The 20,366-nt window shown below is 56.9% G+C and overlaps 1 protein-coding gene across 1 annotated transcript in view; it reads left to right on the forward strand.

The window, feature by feature from the left end:
- The window catches only part of JAKMIP3 (Janus kinase and microtubule interacting protein 3), a 62,941-nt gene that overhangs the window by 5,317 nt on the left and 37,258 nt on the right, over positions 1 to 20,366 (forward strand). The gene's annotated exons all lie outside the window — the stretch shown is intronic.

Below are 20,366 nucleotides of genomic sequence, written 5' to 3' on the forward strand. Positions count from 1 at the left end.
AATGGATGCTGAGACAGGAAAAGCAGGGCACAGGGATGGGGACAGTCACTAAGGCTGGTGGTGTCAGAGTTGGCATCAAGAGCAGGAGCAGACAAATATGAACATGGTCTTTTCCCTCACAGCTGTTTTTGGTGTTTTGGGAGTGTGGGGGCAGTGGCATGGGGGGTTTGCTGCAGGAGCAGTAACAGTTCCATGAGGGGAACAAGTTGTTGGTGAGCTCAGTGCTCTGCATAAACCTGTGAGACCAAAGAGAAATAAATGCTCTGCTGAAAATATCGTGGCTGATGGTTAAAAATAAGCCAGTCAACAACTGAATTTGAGAGTGAGGAGTATTTCCCAGGCAGGAATGTTGCCTTTCCTGCTCGTGCTCCCGTGTCAGTCAGCACGGGGTACCGGGGAGTGGCAGTGAGCAGGCGTGGCTCCAGGCAGGGATGTCTGCACAGGCAGGGCTGCACTCACACACCCTCTGGTCATTGTTGTGGTGGTGGTGCCCTGAGGGTCTCCAGGACAAAGTGGGAGAGGAGAATTGGCTCCAAGTTATCAGAAGGTTGATATATTATATTATATTATATTATATTATATTATATTATATTATATTATATTATATTATATTATATTATATTATATTATATTATATTATATTATATTATATTATATTATATTATATTATATTATATTATATTATATTATATTATATTATATTATATTATATTATATTATATTATATTATATTATATTATATTATATTATACTATATTATACTATATTATACTATACTATATTATACTATATTATATTATACTATATTATACTATATTATATTATATTATATTATATTATACTATATTATACTATATTATATTATATTAATTCTATTATATTATATTATACTATATTATACTATACTATATTATACTATATTATATTATACTATATTATACTATATTATACTATATTATATTATATTATATTATATTATACTATATTATACTATATTATATTATATTAATTCTATTCTATGAAAATGCTCTACTAAAGCTATGCTAAAGGAAGAGAAAGGAGACATCAGAAGGCCAGATAAGAATGATGATAAAAACTCCTGACAGACTCAGAGAACACAACGCAGCTGGCTGTGATTGGCCCTTAATTAAAAACAACTCACATGCTGGGTAAACAATTCAAATCACATTCTAGAGGAGCAAAACATGGAGAAGCTGAAGCTTCCCAGCTTCCCAGGAGAAGAAGTCCTGGCAAAGGGATTTTTCAGAAAATATGGCAGTGACACATCCCCAAACTGGGAGTGAGGGGCAGGCAGCAAAGACCCAAGGGCTTGTTAAAGCAGCTGCAGCTTTGGGATGGAGTTTGGAGGTGCTGCTGTACCCCAGCACTCAGGGGCTCCGGGTGATCCAGTCCCTGATGAGCCCTGGCTGTGACCTGGGAGCTCCAGCTTTCCTGAGGGGTGCTGTACTCGTGCCTTTAGGAATGTTATTTCATGGCTGCCTATTTCATATTAATGCACTCATCTATTTGAAGTAACATGCGTGCCAGCTTAGGGCCTTCCCCTTTCCCTGGAGTTCTGAATTCCAGGCTGGCTCGACTCACATAGGGTACAATTGTCTGAGATGTTTTTTCCTGTTCTTTATCACCCAGGTCAGTTTTGTTCCATCTAAGCTGAGGCCATCAGCCATGCAGGCCTGGCAGGAGCCATTTCTGACACCAGCTGTTATTTCATTGCTGTTGTGTTCTCAGGCCCAGTGCTGGGTCTGCCTGGTGTCCTGCCCACTGCTGACAGGAAAGTGCACTGAGTGAGCTGGAAACCTCTCTGGGCAAGCTTTCCCCTGGGGATCAGAGCCCTGGGTCCTTGGCTCTGCAGCCCCCAGCCCAGGTCCCTGACTGTCCCCGTGCCCTGGTAAGGCAGTCCTGGGCACAGGAGGCCAGCCTGCTCCCAGCCCAGGTCCCTGACTGTCCCCATGCCCTGGTACAGGAATGCTGGGCACAGGAGGCCAGCCTGCTCCCAGCCCAGGTCCCTGACTGTCCCCATGCCCTGGTAAGGCAGTGCTGGGCACAGGAGGCCAGCCTGCTCCCAGCCCAGGTCCCTGACTGTCCCCATGCCCTGGTATGGCAGTGCTGGGCACAGGAGGCCAGCCTGCTCCCAGCCCAGGTCCCTGACTGTCCCCATGCCCTGGTACAGGAATGCTGGGCACAGGAGGCCAGCCTGCTCCCAGCCCAGGTCCCTGACTGTCCCCATGCCCTTGTTCAGCAGTGCTGGGCACAGGAGGCCAGCCTGCTCCCAGCCCAGGTCCCTGACTGTCCCCATGCCCTGGTACAGCAGTGCTGGGCACAGGAGGCCAGCCTGCTCCCAGCCCAGGTCCCTGACTGTCCCTGTGCCCTGGTAAGGCAGTGCTGGGCACAGGAGGCCAGCCTGCTCCCAGCCCAGGTCCCTGACTGTCCCCATGCCCTGGTACAGGAATGCTGGGCACAGGAGGCCAGCCTGCTCCCAGCCCAGGTCCCTGACTGTCCCCGTGCCCTGGTACAGCAGTGCTGGGCACAGGAGGCCAACCTGCTCCCAGCCCAGGTCCCTGACTGTCCCCATGCCCTGGTAAGGCAGTCCTGGGCACAGGAGGCCAGCCTGCTCTCAGCCCAGGTCCCTGACTGTCCCTGTGCCCTGGTGCAGGAATGCTGGGCACAGGAGGCCAGCCTGCTCCCAGCCCAGGTCCCTGACTGTCCCCATGCCCTGGTAAGGCAGTGCTGGGCACAGGAGGCCAGCCTGCTCCCAGCCCAGGTCCCTGACTGTCCCCATGCCCTGGTATGGCAGTGCTGGGCACAGGAGGCCAGCCTGCTCCCAGCCCAGGTCCCTGACTGTCCCCATGCCCTGGTACAGGAATGCTGGGCACAGGAGGCCAGCCTGCTCCCAGCCCAGGTCCCTGACTGTCCCCATGCCCTTGTTCAGCAGTGCTGGGCACAGGAGGCCAGCCTGCTCCCAGCCCAGGTCCCTGACTGTCCCCATGCCCTGGTACAGCAGTGCTGGGCACAGGAGGCCAGCCTGCTCCCAGCCCAGGTCCCTGACTGTCCCTGTGCCCTGGTAAGGCAGTGCTGGGCACAGGAGGCCAGCCTGCTCCCAGCCCAGGTCCCTGACTGTCCCTGTGCCCTGGTACAGCAGTGCTGGGCACAGGAGGCCAGCCTGCTCCCAGCCCAGGTCCCTGACTGTCCCCGTGCCCTGGTACAGCAGTGCTGGGCACAGGAGGCCAGCCTGCTCCCAGCCCAGGTCCCTGACTGTCCCCATGCCCTGGTAAGGCAGTGCTGGGCACAGGAGGCCAGCCTGCTCTCAGCCCAGGTCCCTGACTGTCCCCATGCCCTGGTACAGCAGTGCTGGGCACAGGAGGCCAGCCTGCTCCCAGACCAGGTCCCTGACTGTCCCCATGCCCTGGTAAGGCAGTGCTGGGCACAGGAGGCCAGCCTGCTCCCAGCCCAGGTCCCTGACTGTCCCTGTGCCCTGGTGCAGCAGTGCTGGGCACAGGAGGCCAGCCTGCTCCCAGCCCAGGTCCCTGACTGTCCCCGTGCCTTATTCTGCAGTGCTGGGCACAGGAGGCCAGCCTGCTCCCAGCCCAGGTCCCTGACTGTCCCTGTGCCCTGGTACAGCAGTGCTGGGCACAGGAGGCCAGCCTGCTCCCAGCCCAGGTCCCTGACTGTCCCTGTGCCCTGGTAAGGCAGTGCTGGGCACAGGAGGCCAGCCTGCTCCCAGCCCAGGTCCCTGACTGTCCCCGTGCCTTATTCTGCAGTGCTGGGCACAGGAGGCCAGCCTGCTCCCAGCCCAGGTCCCTGACTGTCCCCATGCCCTGGTACAGCAGTGCTGGGCACAGGAGGCCAGCCTGCTCCCAGCCCAGGTCCCTGACTGTCCCCATGCCCTGGTAAGGCAGTGCTGGGCACAGGAGGCCAGCCTGCTCTCAGAAATGTGGCACTGTCTCCATTGCTCTCTCCTCGTGAGCAGAGGGCTGGGAGGGCACTCAGAGAGAAAAGCTCTGTGTGAAATGTCACATTTGGCAGCCTGGCAGCCCCTCTTCAGAAAGTCTCATTTGGACTCTGAAATATTGTAACATTCTTGCTGGGATATAGGATTTGTTTTGGTTTTTTTTTAAAAATTGCAACACATCTACTTTGAAGATGAAGCATAAAAATTATTTTTAGCACTTGATGCTAAGTCATCAGAGATGATAAAGGAGAAAGAGCAACATTTATAGCTCCCTTCTCTTTGGCAACAGCAGAAAAACCCCATCCTCCTTCCTGGCTGAGTAAGGAGCTTTCCTCAAAGTTGACCTCACAGCCCCCCCAGTGCCACCCCTGCCATGGCAGGGACACCTCCCACTGTCCCAGGTGCTCCCAGCCCCAGTGTCCAGCCTGGCCTGGGGCACTGCCAGGGATCCAGGGGCAGCCCCAGCTGCTCTGGGCACCTGTGCCAGGGCCTGCCCACCCTGCCAGGGAACAATTCCCAATTCCCAATATCCCATCCAGCCCTGCCCTCTGGCACTGGGAGCCATCCCCTGGGTCCTGTCCCTCCATCCTTGCCCCCAGTCCCTCTCCAGCTCTTCTGGAGCCCCTTCAGGCCCTGGCAGGGCTCTGAGCTCTCCCTGGAGCTGCTCCTGCCCAGGTGAGCCCCCCCAGGTGTCCCAGGCTGGCTCCAGAGGGGCTCCAGTTGCAAAATAGGGCTTTAAAATTCTTGATTTTAATTAAACATAAGTGCTTCTAAAAATTCAAATGCCATTCTAAAACACTTCAGTTTCATTTTTGACAGCATCTCAATTTCTCATCTTAATGTTTTGACTAAAATGATTGAGAAATAAATCCATCACCAAAAAATGCTCCAGGCAGCAGAGTTCACCCCAGCAGCTGTGTGGGGTAGTGGGGTCCCCGTCCCTGGAGGTGTCCCAGGAACTCCTGGAGGTGACACTCAGCTCAGGGCTGGGGACAAGGTGGGCACAGGGCACAGCTGGGACTCCAGGGCTGGGAGGGCTTTTCCAGGCTAAGCAGTGCTGTGATCCTGTGTGTCAGACAGAGCCTTGAGCCTGCAGCCTGCGGGGCTCACTGGAAGCTCAGTCCCTGCTCTGAGCAGCCATTGCCCTTGTGTAGCAGAAGGGAAAAGGCAGAAGAGCAGCGGGTTGGGCTCCATGGCAACGGCGGCTCCAGCCGTGCCTGGGGAAGGGCTCCTGAGCACGGGTTTGTTTTCAGAGCTGCTTGGCACGAGCCCCTTGCCAGCAGAGAAAGCCTGCTTTCCTCAGTGCACTGAGAGAGGGATGTGTCACTGTGCAGGGCCAGGCAGGGCTCTGGGCTCCCCTGGGGGCTGCTGGGGACAGGCCTGGCCTGCACCAAGGGGAGCAGGGCACGACAGGGAAAGTGGGCACTGAAAGCCCCTGTTCAGGTCCAAACAGGGCATTTCACTCCATCCCCTCTGGATTGTATCCTGCACCAAGGGGAGCAGGGCAGGACAGGGAAAGTGGGCACTGAAAGCCCCTGCTCAGGTCCAAACAGGGCATTTCACTCCATCCCCTCTGGTTTGTACCCTGCACCAAAGGGGAGCCGGGCAGGACAGGGAAAGTGGGCACTGAAAGCCCCTGCTCAGCTGCAAACAGGGCATTTCACTCCATCCCCTCTGGTTTGTGTCCTGCACCAAAGGGGAGCAGGGCAGGACAGACTCTGGGCACTGAAAGCCCCATCCCCTCTGGTTTGTATCCTGCCCTAAAGGGGAGCAGGGCACGACAGGGAAAGTGGGCACTGAAAGCCCCTGTTCAGCTGCAAACAGGGTGTTTAACTTCCATCCCCTCTGGTTTGTGTCCTGCACTAAAGGGGAGCAGGGCAGGACAGACTCTGGGCACTGAAAGCCCCTGTTCAGCTGCAAACAGGGCATTTCACTCCATCCCCTCTGGATTGTATCCTGCACTAAAGGGGAGCAGGGCAGGTCAGACTCTGAGCACTGAAAGCCCCTGCTCAGCTCCAAACAGGGCATTTCACTCCATCCCCTCTGGATTGTATCCTGCACCAAAGGGGAGCAGGGCACGACAGACTCTGGGCACTGAAAGCCCCTGCTCAGCTCCAAACAGGGCATTTCACTCCATCCCCTCTGGATTGTATCCTGCACCAAAGGGGAGCAGGGCACGACAGACTCTGGGCACTGAAAGCCCCTGCTCAGCTCCAAACAGGGCATTTCACTCCATCCCCTCTGGTTGGTTTCCTGCACCAAAGGGGAGCAGGGCAGGACAGGGAAAGTGGGCACTGAAAGCCCCTGCTCAGCTGCAAACAGGGCATTTCACTCCATCCCCTCTGGATTGTGTCCTGCACTAAAGGGGAGCAGGGCAGGACAGACTCTGGGCACTGAAAGCCCCTGCTCAGCTGCAAACAGGGCATTTCACTCCATCCCCTCTGGATTGTATCCTGCACCAAAGGGGAGCAGGGCAGGTCAGACTCTGGGCACTGAAAGCCCCTGTTCAGCTCCAAACAGGGCATTTCACTCCATCCCCTCTGGATTGTGTCCTGCACCAAAGGGGAGCAGGGCAGGGAAAGTGGGCACTGAAAGCCCCTGTTCAGCTCCAAACAGGGCATTTCACTCCATCCCCTCTGGATTGTGTCCTGCACCAAAGGGGAGCAGGGCAGGGAAAGTGGGCACTGAAAGCCCCTGTTCAGCTCCAAACAGGGCATTTCACTCCATCCCCTCTGGATTGTTTCCTATTTTGCTGGAGGGTTCCCAGCCCATGGCATGGGTTGGAAGTGTCCAAGGCCAGGTTGGACATTCTGCCTGGGATGGTGGAAGGTGCCCCTGCCATGGTGGGGTGGAGTGAGAGAAGCTTTGAGTTCCTTTTCAACCCTAACCAACCCGGGATTTTAAGGATATAACAAATACAAGGGTCAGACTGCTGAAGGAAATGGCTGAGCTGGAGATGGAGAGGTGACAGCCTTTCTGGGGTCTGCCTCCCCCTCCCAGAGGTGTTGCTGGTGTGTAATTAGGGGCAGTGTCCCCCTCCCAGGTGCTGGTGTGTCTGGGGCAGTAATTACAGGTGAGTAATTAGGGGCAGTCTGCTGGATTCTGGCCTTGGGGGGTTGGGGCTGGTGGCCCCTTCCCTTTGAAGCCAGGCCAGTGACAGAGCTGCTGTGAGCAGGAGCTCAGGCAGCAGGAGCACAGCCAGCCCTGCTCTCCTGGGGGTTTGCAGGCTCTTTTAAATTGGGATTCTCTTGTGCTTCAGGCTAATATTGATTTTTTTTCCTTTTCTGGTTTTATTATTTTTTATTGAAGTATTCACCTCATGTCTCCTGCATGACATGAAAATTTCATTCTTCTGCTTTCTTACTCATTCACACATTGAATCCATTCTAAAACTCTCAACTGCACCTTGTATTTCTCTTTTTAAAGAAGATGCTGTTCATTGCTTCACAGCTGAAAACTGTACCTGATGGTCACTAATATTTTAGTGGTTTGAACAGATTTATGTCTGCAGAGATGTCAGAGTTCTCTGTGCATCTCTTCTATATGTATGTCTTCTGTATCTCTTCTGCACCAGCTCTTGGCTGCTGCTGGAGCACCCTGTATCCCAAACCCTGGTGGTCAGAAGCTTTGTAACCTTGAGGACTTTGTTAAATCCATGGAAGTCTGCAGGATGTGTTTGGGATTCGGTGGTGCCAGCACAGGAAGGAAAACAAGACAGTCCTTTTATGTGAATGGCATCTGCATTCTTGCTTCTAATTAAAAAATCGGAGGGAAAAGCTTTCTGTAATTAAAGGGCATGTTTGCTAATTTGTCACAGGCTGGACTCTGGAGCAGTTCTGGTTGGAATTGGATCATTCTGGAAGTAACTTCCAGCTTTCCCTCTCCACAAGAGCAGGCTGAGCATTTCTCTGGTCACAAATGCCAAGGGCAGGGCAGGGCTGAGCAGGGACAGGACAGTGTCCGTGTGTCTGACCCGGGCTGCTGGGCCCTCCTGCAGACACCTGCCCAGGTGTGGGGTGGTGCCAGAGCTGGGGATACCCTGGCAGGGGCTGGGGCTTTGTGGGCTGGGCCAGCTGCTGCTGCTGAGCTGCTGGAGCTCAGGGCTGTGCCGGTGGCAGACACAATCACCCAGCTGGGTCGTGCCCAGCTCCTGCCCACCCAGGCAGGCTCAGCCTGGGGCAGAAGGGTATCCCAGCCCTCCCCAGCTCCCCTGAGACCCCGCTCAGGCACCCCCTGGGCTGTCCCTCCCTGCTGTGGGCAGTGCAGAGCCCCGGGACATGGTGGGCTCTGGCCCATGGCGCAGGGCTGTGGTTGGGGTGAGGAGATCTTGCCCTGCCTGGTCCCCTCCAGGGGGATCCTGCAGCCTGTGCAAGGCCGGAGGGATCCTCCCAGAGCCAGCTTCACTCGTGGGGCACTTGGCATCCCAGAGCCAGCCTCACTTGTGGGGCACTTGGCATCCCAGAGCCAGCCTCACTCGTGGGGCACTTGGCATCCCTGCCAGCCTCACTCGTGGGGCACTTGGCATCCCTGCCAGCCTCACTCGTGGGGCACTTGGCATCCCTGCCAGCCTCACTCGTGGGGCACTTGGCATCCCTGCCAGCCTGCCAGGGCTCCCCGGGCAGGGCTCCTGGGGCAGGGGCTCCTCAGGCAGGGCTCCCATTCCCACTGTCATTCCCATTCCCATTCCCGTTCCCATTCCCATCCCCTTTCCCATTTCTATTCCCATCCCCGTTCCCATCCCCTTTCCCGTTCCCGCTCCCGTTCCTGCTCCCATTCCCATCCCGATCCCCGTTCCCGTTCCCATCCCTGTTCCCATCCCCGTTCCCATTCCCATCCCCGTTCCCATCCCCTTTCCCGTTCCCGTTCCTGTTCCCATCCCCGTTCCCGTTCCCATTCCCATTGCCATTCCCATCCCGATCCCCTTTCCCATTCCCATCCCCGTTCCCGCTCCCGTTCCTGCTCCCATTCCCATCCCGATCCCCGTTCCCGTTCCAGCCCAGCACGGGTGCCCGCAGCTCCCGGCGGTGCTCCCAGGCCGGCCGTGAGCCGTCGCCTTTGCTTTTCCCTCCGGCGCAGGTGGAGGCTGGCAGGCTCTCCCGGCTCGCTCGGCCCCGGTTCCCATGCAGGCTTTGCATTTGATTTTTTTCCCCCAAGAAGCCGTTTCCTGTTGTCGTAACGTAGCCAGATGGGGAGGGTTCAGTGGAAATACCTCGGGAGAGGCTGGCAGAGCGGCGGATCCGGGAAGCAGATCCTCCCCGTAATATTGGCACGGTTTGGTAAGTTCCATCTGAAAAATAAAAAGCTGCTCCTTTGCTGAGTCACAGCCCCTCGGAGCTGGAGCCGTGACAAGCCGGAGCCGCCGCTGCAGGAGGTGGGGTGAGGTGAGCGGAGGCTCCGGGATCCCGCCGGGTGCTTTTCTCGCCTGAAATGGTGTTTGACCCCTCGGTAAAGCGCTCTGTCAGTGTAACGCCGTCCGTGGGAACGTGCGGCGGCCCTGGTGGCCCGCAGGGTGGGGGTGGCACGGCTGTGCCGAGGCAGATGCCGGGCACATCCCGGCCACATCCCGGGCACTTCCCGGGCACTTCCCGGGCACATCCTGGGCAGCCCCGGCCGGGGCGCGGAGCGGCTGCGGGCGCTGCCAGCGGCTCGGGATGCGTGTCCCGGGCAGGACCGAGCCCTGCCCCGGGCTGGCAGCTCCCGGTGGGGCCGGAGAGCCGTGCCCGGCGCCAAGGGCAGCTCTGCCGTGCCGGGGCCGGTGTCGGGGCCGGTGTCGGGGCAGGCGGAGCTCCTCCCGCAGCAGCGCCGGTGCCGAGGCTGTGCCGGAGCCGCTCTCCGGTTCCGGGCTGTCCTCGCCGGACAAACCCCTGTGCGGCCACGGCCCGGGGCTGCTCCAGCCCTGGCACCGGGGTCTGTGTGCTGCAGGCTCACAGCTCCGTCCGCGCCCCCGTGCCCGGTCCCGGGTGCAGGTGCACGGTCCCAGGGTGCAGGTGCACGGTCCGGGGTGCAGGTGCACGGTCCCGGGGTGCAGGTGCCCGGTCCCGGGTGCAGGTGCCCGGTCCCGGGGTGCAGGTGCCCGGTCCCGGGTGCAGGTGCACGGTCCCAGGGTGCAGGTGCACGGTCCGGGGTGCAGGTGCCCGGTCCCGGGGTGCAGGTGCACGGTCCCAGGGTGCAGGTGCACGGTACCGGGGTGCAGGTGCCCGGTCCCGGGGTGCAGGTGCACGGTACCGGGGCTGCAGAAGCCCCATCCCAGGTGTTTGTTCCCTGGAGCTTTTTTATCTCCTCCAGCCCACAGAACTGGATGTCAAATCCAGAGGAATTTGTGCAGGGAGGAGGGAGCTGGGATTGCTGAAGGAAGGAGGAGGGAGCTGGGATTGCTGAAGGAAAGACAGGAGGGTTCCCTTACAGCAGAGAACCTGCAGGTAGGACAGGGACACAGGAGCATTTCCTGAGCACCAGTAAAATGTGGCATTTGACACTTGAAAGTAATTCTAGTTCTGTTGAAATTCTGCCAAGATATTATTTTCTCAACAGAAAAATGGTCTTGGGCTCTTTCCAGTGTCTCTGGTCATTTCATCGCAGATTTCGTTTTTAAAGCACATCTGAAGTTGTTATTATTGTTAGACATGTTTTCCTTGTACCTTTTAATAAGCTTTTAGAAGTTTTTAAAAGCTCAGCATCTTTAGGAGCTGTGCTGTTGCTGGTCCGTGGGTGATCAGCCCACCTCCAGCTGCTGAGCACTGCAGGTGACCGTGGCCTGAGCTGACATCCCTGAGGGATGGAGCAGAATCATGGAATCATGGAGTCACAGAATTCATAAAGTTGAAAAAACCCTTGCTGATCATCAAATCCAGATATTGACCCACACCACCACCATGCTCACCTCTAAACCATGTCCCTAAGTGCCACATCTGCATTTTTGGAACACTTCCAGGGATGGTGACTCCATCACTGCCCTTGGCAGCACTGCACAACCTTTTCTGTGTAGAAACTTTCCCCGATCGCCAACCTGAACCTCCCCTGGTGCAACTTGAGGCTGCTTGCTCTCATCCTGAGGAATGGAGCTGGGCTCCTCTCCTCCCGGCCCCGTGCCCCTCTCCTGAGCCTCTGGGCCATCCCCTTCCTCCTGGCCCAGCAGGGCTCTCCCAGCTGTCCCCAGGACACCTGTCCCGTTCCACCTTGCACCAGGAGAGCAAAGCAGGAGCTGTGATTTCAACACAGGAACAATTAAATGAGAAGGACAGTGCTGTCCCCCAGAGTGCAGGCACCAGGGACTGCCAGCCCTGGCCTGCCCTGCCTGCTGCAGGTGGGGCTGATGGGCTGGGCTGGGCTGGGCTGGACTGGACTGGGCTGGGCTGGGCTGGGCTGGGCTGGGCTGGGCTGGGCTGGGCTGGGCTGGACTGGGCTGGGCTGGACTGGAAGGGCTGGGCTGGGCCGGGCTGGGCTGGAAGGGCTGGGCTGGGCTGGGCTGGACTGGGCTGGACTGGACTGGGCTGGACTGGGCTGGGCCGGGCTGGACTGGACTGGACTGGACTGGGCTGGGCTGGAAGGACTGGACTGGACTGGGCCAGGCTAGGCTGGGCTGGGCTGGACTGGACTGGACTGGACTGGACTGGACTGGACTGGGCTGGGCTGGACTGGACTGGGCTGGGCTGGAAGGACTGGACTGGACTGGGCCAGGCTAGGCTGGGCTGGGCTGGACTGGACTGGACTGGACTGGACTGGACTGGACTGGGCTGGGCTGGACTGGACTGGGCTGGGCTGGAAGGACTGGACTGGACTGGGCCAGGCTAGGCTGGGCTGGACTGGACTGGACTGGACTGGGCTGGGCTGGAAGGACTGGACTGGACTGGGCCAGGCTAGGCTGGGCTGGGCTGGACTGGACTGGGCTGGGCCGGGCTGGACTGGACTGGACTGGACTGGGCCAGGCTGGGCTGGGCTGGACTGGACTGGACTGGAAGGACTGGACTGGACTGGACTGGACTGGACTGGACTGGACTGGACTGGACTGGACTGGACTGGGCTGGGCTGGGCCAGGCTGGGCTGGACTGGACTGGACTGGGCCAGGCTGGGCTGGGCTGGGCTGGGCTGGACTGGACTGGGCTGGGCTGGGCCAGGCTGACCTGACCTGACCTGACCTGAGGTGGCTGCTCTGGTCCCAGCCCCAGGGACTCAGCTCCTGCCTGTTCCTGCCCAGTGATGGTTTGACCCCAGGAGCAGCAGAACCATGGGCAGCTGCTCCCAGGGTTTGTGGTGTGTGATCCCAAGTCAAAGATTCATCTTGCCACCAGAAAAACAATTTCATTTCCTGCCAGTGCCCACAGGGTGGTTTCTTGTTCTTGCAGTAGTACAAAAAAGTGACTGAAACATCCTTTTTACCTACACAGTATCAATCATTTAATAACTTCCTGTTCAATGTCCTTCCAAAAAATCACAGAGCCTCTCTCTTCTATTACCTGGTCACACCTATTATGTTTCATTTAGGAGAATTTGAGTGGATTAATGAGCACCTACCATTTAGCTTTCTGCAGCATCATAATGCTTTTCCTCTGATTTCCCATCTCCTGCCTCTGTAATACCTTATTTACACTGCTGTGTGCACAGCAGATGTCCTCAGTGATGACTTGATCTTTCCTCCTAAATCTCTGTGTGCAGGATATGTCAAATTGTATTTTTAAATGTAGATTATCTTGTACTTTCACGGATTGAATTTCATGTTGCTAAGTTACCTATTTTTTCTAGTTTGAGGTTATTGTTTTATTTTTTTTCCTGCCTTGTCCTCTTTCCTGATTGACCTACATAAACCTCTGTTATCAGCAGGATTTATGTCCTGCCCTTTACCAGGTCACCAGCACACCCAACAGTGCCAGCCCCTGCCCTGAGCTCTCAGCTGGGAATCTCCTCCCTGGAGCAGCAGCTCCTGTGTTTGGGTCCCCACCGTGACTGCAGCTGGTTTCACGTCAGTCACACTGCTCAGTCTCCTCTCGGGGTGCCCAGGCTGGGGTGCTGGGGTGCCCTGGCTGGGCCAGGGCTGGGCTCAGTGGTCCCTGTGGACCACCTCCAGCTCAGATATTCTGTGATTCCACAGCCCTCGAGCAGTGACTCACAGCACTGTCTGACCCTGGAGTGTCCTTGTGGAACTGAGATCCAGATTTCCATCCTCACCTCCCCATCACCTTTGGGCTCCAGGACTCCCTGAGGTCACTCTGCTGCCCCAGCACAGCCCACGTTTCTCAGCCCCTCTGCCTGCTGGCAGCCTGGGCAGGGTGTGCTGGCCAGGGCGTGCTGGCCATGGGCTTCTCCCCTGGATGTCATGAGCCGTGGGAATGTGCATTGTTTGGATTAAAAACCTCCCAAGCTGCCCCAGAGCAGAGCAGCCACAGCCACTGCTGCTCCTAATGCTGCCCCTCGGGGTGCCCAGAGCTCTGCAGAGCCTCAGTGCCCTGAGAATGGCCAGGCCAGGCTGGGGGACACATCCTGCAGGGAGCATCCCCTGGGGGCTGGGGGACACATCCAGCAGGGAGCATCCCCTGGGGGCTGGGGGACACATCCCTGCAGGGAGCATCCCCTCGGGGCTGGGGGACACATCCAGCAGGGAGCATCCCCTTTGGGCTGGGGGACACATCCCTGCAGGGATCATCCCCTCGGGGCTGGGGGACACATCCAGCAGGGAGCATCCCCTCGGGGCTGGGGGACACATCCAGCAGGGAGCATTCCCTCGGGGCTGGGGGGACACATCCAGCAGGGAGCATCCCGTGGGGGCTGGGGGACACATCCCTGCAGGGAGCATCCCCTTTGGGCTGGGGGGCACATCCAGCAGGGAGCATCCCCTTTGGCTGGGGGACACATCCTGCAGGGAGCATCCCCTCGGGCATCCCCTGGGGGCTGGGGGACACATCCAGCAGGGAGCATCCCCTGGGGGCTGGGGGACACATCCCTGCAGGGAGCATCCCCTGGGGGCTGGGGGACACATCCAGCAGGGAGCATCCCCTGGGGGCTGGGGGACACATCCCTGCAGGGAGCATCCCCTGGGGGCTGGGGGACACATCCAGCAGGGAGCATCCCCTCGGGGCTGGGGGACACATCCAGCAGGGAGCATCCCCTGGGGGCTGGGGGACACATCCAGCAGGGAGCATCCCCTCGGGGCTGGGGGACACATCCAGCAGGGAGCATCCCCTGGGGGCTGGGGGACACATCCCTGCAGGGAGCATCCCCTGGGGGCTGGGGGACACATCCAGCAGGGAGCATCCCCTCGGGGCTGGGGGACACATCCCTGCAGGGAGCATCCCCTCGGGCATCCCCTGGGGGCTGGGGGGCACATCCAGCAGGGAGCATCCCCTCGGGGCTGGGGGACACATCCCTGCAGGGAGCATCCCCTTTGGCTGGGGGACACATCCAGCAGGGAGCATCCCCTGGGGGCTGGGGGACACATCCAGCAGGGAGCATCCCCTCGGGGCTGGGGTTCGGGGAGCATGCCCTGCGGCATCCCGGCGGGGCAGAGCCCGGTGCGGCGCTCCCGGAGCAGCGCTCGGGTCCAGGCGGGGTCAGGAGCCAGATGGGCACAGCCCTCCCTCGGCTGAGGATCAGCGCAGTGCCAGAAGCCACTTTCCCTGAAGGAGTAAATGCAGAAGGCCGAGAGAGTGGAGAATCTGGAACTCAAATCCCAGATTACCCAGCTGCCACACTGACCCACTAGAGGAAAGGCTGCTCCGCAGCTTCTCCAGCCTGTGACGGGAGCTGTTGGTGGGAATGCTCCCCCGGTCCGTGGTGCAGCACATTTCACACGGGAAAGCGGGGCCGGTGCTCTTCCCGATCATCTGCACGTCTGAGGGGGAGATTCCTGCAGGGGAGGGGTTCCCCAGAGGAGGCTTCAGCCGGGAGAGGCCACCGGGAATGAGTCCCTTGGCCTCAGAGGTGAACTCCAGGAAGTCACTTTTAGTGACCCAGTGGTGAGCACAAGCAGAACCAGCTGATGAAGTCCCTCTTTCCTCCCCCTATTTTTTTTTTTTTTTTTTTGTTAGTCTTGGTGAAAAAAAAAAAAAAAAGGGCTATAGAGTTCTTGTGTTGAAAATAAGATTTTCCCAGAGAAATGGATCAGAGAATCCCAGAATGGTTTGGGTTGGAAGGGACCCCCAAATCCCACCCAGTGTCACCCCTGCCATGGCAGGGACACCTTCCCCTGTCCCAGGTGCTCCCAGCCCCAGGGTCCAGCCTGGCCTGGGGCACTTGGACGGGGCAGCCCCAGCTGCTCTGGGTCTGGGCAGCTTGTTTAGCCTGGGATGCTTGGACTGGAAATGTTCAAGTGAGGGTGAAGCAGCCTTTTCTTCCCTGGGCTCTGGGTCTGCCATGGTGCCAGGAGGCCTCACTCCCTCCTACTGATGCGTGCAGTGGAGCTGCAGGGCAGTGCTACCTGGCCAGGCAAGCTGACTCCAAAGGTCCATGCAGCATTCCAGATCAAATCAGCTTTGAGCAATCAGATTACAGCTGCAAAGTGCTCAGCCCGTGCCTGTGGTGTGTGCAGAGCCCTCCTGGCAGAGCTGCCCTGGCCAAGGGCAGCAGCACGGGGTCCCCTCTGTGCCTGGGGGCCTGGGTGCCCCAAACCCCCGTGGGCACAGGCTTTGGCTGATGCCACACCAGTGCTTCCCACTGCTCTGAGTTCTCTCCATGGCCTGCAGCCTTTTCCTTCCCACCTGTTGCTCTGTCCCTCCTCTGGAAACAGGAGCTTGGTTCTGCCAGGCTGGTCAGGGTTTCTGGATCTTCAGCTGGGAGGACATTTTGCCTCTAGGATTTTATTCAGTCATTTTCCAGGGGCTGCTTTTGTTCTGAAATCCTTTTCATAGTGGATCTTTTCTGTGGAGTTGGAACAATTTATTTAGCCAGTGCCTGCAGGGGCTCCAGGAGAGCTGGAGGGGGGCTTTGGGCAGGGACTGGAGGGACAGGACACAGGGAATGGCTCCCACTGCCAGAGGGCAGGGCTGGGTGGGAGATTGGGCAGGAATTGTTCCCTGGCAGGGTGGGCACAGGGTGCCCAGAGCAGCTGGGGCTGCCCCTGGGTGCCACTGGAGCAGTTTCTGTGTTCTGAATTCGTTTGCCATCTCTGCATTAGGTCTCTCTCTTTACCTTCCCCGACAGCACCTGTGCTGGAAGCTCCACCTGGTGAAGGCCGCACCAGGCTCTGGGTTGCTCTGATGCAGATCTGCCTGCCCCCAGAATGTACCTAAAGCTCTCTTGATGTGCCCCAGGGACCATCTTCCCAGCTGAGCCCTGGAGGCTGGCACAGGGTCTCAGCAGAGCCCACCCTGCCAGCCCTGGGCTCTGCAGGGACTGGGAAGGAGAGGAGTGCTGCCCATCCCTGCTCCCCCTGCCAGCCCTGGGCTCTGCAGGGACTGGGAAGGAGAGGAGTGCTGTCCATCCCTGCTCCCCCTGCCAGCCCTGGGCTCTGCAGGGACTGGGAGGGACAGGAGTGCTGCCCATCCCTGGCACTGCTGCCCCGGTGGGTACCACCCCTCAGTGCACACCCCAGCCACGCTGGGAGCCTGGGCATGCTCCTGCTCTCCTCCTAAAGCCCTGTTTATGTTTATTTAGGGTGTTGTTGCCCTGTGTTTACTGTTGTGTTTCTGGGCCGAGGATCACGGTCAGTAACAGGGCAGAGGTGGGCTGGCACTGGGAGGAGACTCGCAGCAAGTGTCACAGAAAGGTCATTTAAACCAGGGTATTTAGTAATGAAAAATCAGGTTTGAAATGATCTGATCCTCAGTTTTCCAGGCTGCAGGAACAGCTTTTCACCAGAGCCTGATGGACATCTCCCAGCTGTTTGCATTTGGGAGATTAATCAACTTTCCATTCACATTCTTGTCTGTTGCTAGGAAATGTCAATTTTTGTCTTGATTTAGAGCTGGGCACACACCTACGGAGAAGTAAAGCCCACTGTCAAATAGAAATGTGATTTTTGGATAGCCTGGGTCAGCCTAAAGAAAGGTTCCTACTCCCATCAGTTTCTTGTCCTGCTGCCCAGTTCCTCCCAGCTGAATTTAATGATGATGAATCAGTCTGGAAATTAACCTTAATTCTGAAACCCAAAGCACAGGGGTTTTGTTGCCACTGTTGAGTCTGTTATTTTTTCAAGCTCATTTATAAATTGAATAAATCCAAGAACTGAAAATCTTTTCTAAGAGCGTAGCAATTAAACACTGCCTTTTCCATCCTCAAATCCAGCTGTGTTGTGTGTTGGTGCCGAAGAGGGTTGGAGAGGTAGCATTAAATAGTTATTTAGGGATGTTAATAACATGCTTAGAATGTTTCCATCAAGTGCTTTTGGATGGTGCGATGCCATCTGTGTTACAGTTGATTTAGTTAATTACACAGGCCTGGGTGCCTTGGGAGAAGGGATGGCACTGCTCTAACAGCTTGGTTGTGAGCGAGAGAAGGCAGTGACACTCTGTTAAACTCGTGGAATTGGCTCTGAAATACAGTCCTCACTAACAGCCCTCCCCAAACTACTGCTGCAGCGGGACAGATCGTTGGGATGGGTGTGTTATTGGAGCTTACTGCAGAGCCTCCAATGGATTTTTGTACCTTGGATATTGGGGATTACCTGAGAAAAAGGAGAAATTGCTTTCCTACCTAGTCACCTGTTTTAATTAATTGTTGCCCGTTCTGCAGATTAGCCCTAAGAGTTGTACAGCTAAGCAGGTGTCCTGCAGTAAAATGTCCCTGCTGGGATTCAGCAGCAATTGTGTCTGCCAGGACTGTGTTCAGAGACTGCCCTGGACCCACAGGATCTCCCAGTGCAGCCCTGGCCCTGCCCAGACACCCCAGAATCCCACCTGGGCACCCCTGGGAGAGCTGTGCAAGCTCTCCTGGAGCTGTGGCAGCCTCGGGCTGTGCCCATTCCCTGGGCAGTGCCAGCACCCTCTGGGGATGAACCTTTCCCAAAATCCATCCAAACCCCTGGCTCAGCTCCAGCTGCTCCCTATAAACCATAATTAGCTTCATAATTGACACCCACCTGTGGTTTGCACTTGAAACAAAGCCCCACAAAGCTGTGTGAGCCTCATGATGAGGAGCCAGAGGGTGGGCTCTCCATCCCTGGCTGTGGCACAAACAGGGAACCTCCCACACAAGGGGAGGCTGAAGTGTAGAGCTCACAAAGGACACGATCCACCCATCAAGGAGTTAAAGCCAACAACGGGGGAAGGATTAATCTTTGAGGAAAAATCCAGGTCAGTGGGGATTTGACATGTGTCTGTTACAGCTGCTGCTGGAATCAATCTAATCCTCAGCAAAACTTTGGCTAGACTTCCATCTGCAGAGACCTCGGGGTGAGGGGTGGAATTATTTTGAATTTAAAGCAGATATGATATCGTGAGAGACAGGTTTCAGAGCTCACTTCACCCTGGGAAGCATGGGTTGGTTACTTGTTTCCCTTCTGGAGATGGAGACTTGCTCCACAGCAGGCAGCTCTGGGTACCAGGGGGTGCTCCCTTTGCAGTGTGGGGAGCCTGCAACTCCCTCTGCAGCTCCTGAGGAGCTGGGAAGGGGCTGGAGAATTCCTGAGGGAGCTGGGAAGGGGCTGGAGAATCCCTGAGGGAGCTGGGAAGGGGCTGGAGAATTCCTGAGGGAGCTGGGAAGGGGCTGGAGAATCCCTGAGGAGCTGGGAAGGGGCTGGAGAATCCCTGAGGGAGCTGGGAAGGGGCTGGAGAATCCCTGAGGAGCTGGGAAGGGGCTGGAGAATCCCTGAGGGAGCTGGGAAGGGGCTGGAGAATCCCTGAGGAGCTGGGAAGGGGCTGGAGAATCCCTGAGGAGCTGGGAAGGGGCTGGAGAATCCCTGAGGAGCTGGGAAGGGGCTGGAGAATCCCTGAGGAGCTGGGCAGGGGCTCAGCCTGGAGCAGAGGAGGCTCAGGGGGGCCCTTGTGGCTCTGCACAGCTCCTGCCAGGAGGGGACAGCCGGGGGGTCGGGCTGTGCTCCAGGGAGCAGGGACAGGAGCAGAGGGAACGGCCTCAGGCTGGGCCAGGGCAGGCTCAGGGTGGGCACAGCAGGAATTCCCCCATGGAAAGGGGGCTCAGGCCCTGGCACTGCCCAGGGAGGGTTGCAGTGCCCATCCCTGCAGGTGTCCCCTGGAGGTGGCACTCAGGGCTGGGGACAGGGTGGCCATGGGGCACAGCTGGGACTCCAGGGCTGGGAGGGCTTTTCCAGCCCCAGGGACCCCAGGACTGGATTCTGCACGTGAGCCCATGGGATCTGCATGAGAAGGGAATGCACAGCAGAGCCCTGTGTGCAGGACAGTTCCTGCCTTGGCCTGCTGACTCCTTTTCCCATGCAATCCCAACAGGTTTCCCTCTCACCTTGCAGCTGAGGGAGTGATGCTCTGGTTCTATGGATATTTGACAAATGTTTATATGGATAAAGCCCAAAGCACAGCTCCAGCAGGGGACACGATTGCGTGGCTTAGCATGAAATTCCTTTTCAGAGGAAAACTCATTTTCTTGCATTTGGCTCTCTAGGCTGGTGCAATCCTAAATGGAATGTGGATATTACTCATATGAAAAAGTGGGAGCTCAGCCATGAACTGTATTACATTTTCTTTCTATCATTGTATTTCAAGGTGCACCAGAGGCTCAAAAAGGTTTGTTTAAACTAATAAATCAGAACAATTTGTCAAAACAGAGAACACCAGTGCTTGCAGGGCTGAGGCAGATGTTGGAAGTGTTCCATATTTGTAAGAACAGTGTTCTGCTTTCAAATATTGGTACCCTGGGTAGGGATTAATTCAGTTATTTTTAAGCACGGTGAAACATTCATTTCTGCAGCTACTACCTAGAAAACACATTTCCCAATTAGTCTTGATGTCTGAATTGCAAGTCAGGAGGCAAAGGGAGTGCTGAGCCCTGCTCAAGGCAGCTCTGATGCATTATTGATGCTGTTTTCAATATCAAACATGCCAGGAATCAGATGCATACTCTGTTCTCCCAGCATCAGAAATATCATGGCCTTTCTGTTCTATTAAGGTGATGTGTCTGATGGCTGCCCCTTCTATGTAACTCACTGGAAAAATAAAGGGAAAACCCCGGGGCAGGTGACTGGTTTCCAGGGAATGTCTCCTGTGCCCAGTGCTGTGGGAGGGGGAGCTGCTCTGTGCCCTGCTGAGGGTCTGTGCCCAGGGACCTCCCGAGGTCCCCACGTGTGCCCAGGGTCAGAGCAGAGCCTGGAGCAGCAGCTCTGTGTCCCCTGAGCCCAGGAGGAGCCACCTCCTGCCTGCCTCTGGCTCAGCACCGCTGCCTGCAGAACCTTTCTGTGGCATGTTGTGCCCCAGTATTTGTGATAAATATTCTTTCAGGCCTGGCAGCTGGCCCCGGGTCCAGCTGGCCCTGTGCCCAGGCTGCTGCTGCTGCTGCAGGG

The sequence above is a fragment of the Haemorhous mexicanus genome, chromosome 7 (genome assembly GCF_027477595.1).
Source record: "Haemorhous mexicanus isolate bHaeMex1 chromosome 7, bHaeMex1.pri, whole genome shotgun sequence".
Taxonomy (NCBI): domain Eukaryota; kingdom Metazoa; phylum Chordata; class Aves; order Passeriformes; family Fringillidae; genus Haemorhous; species Haemorhous mexicanus.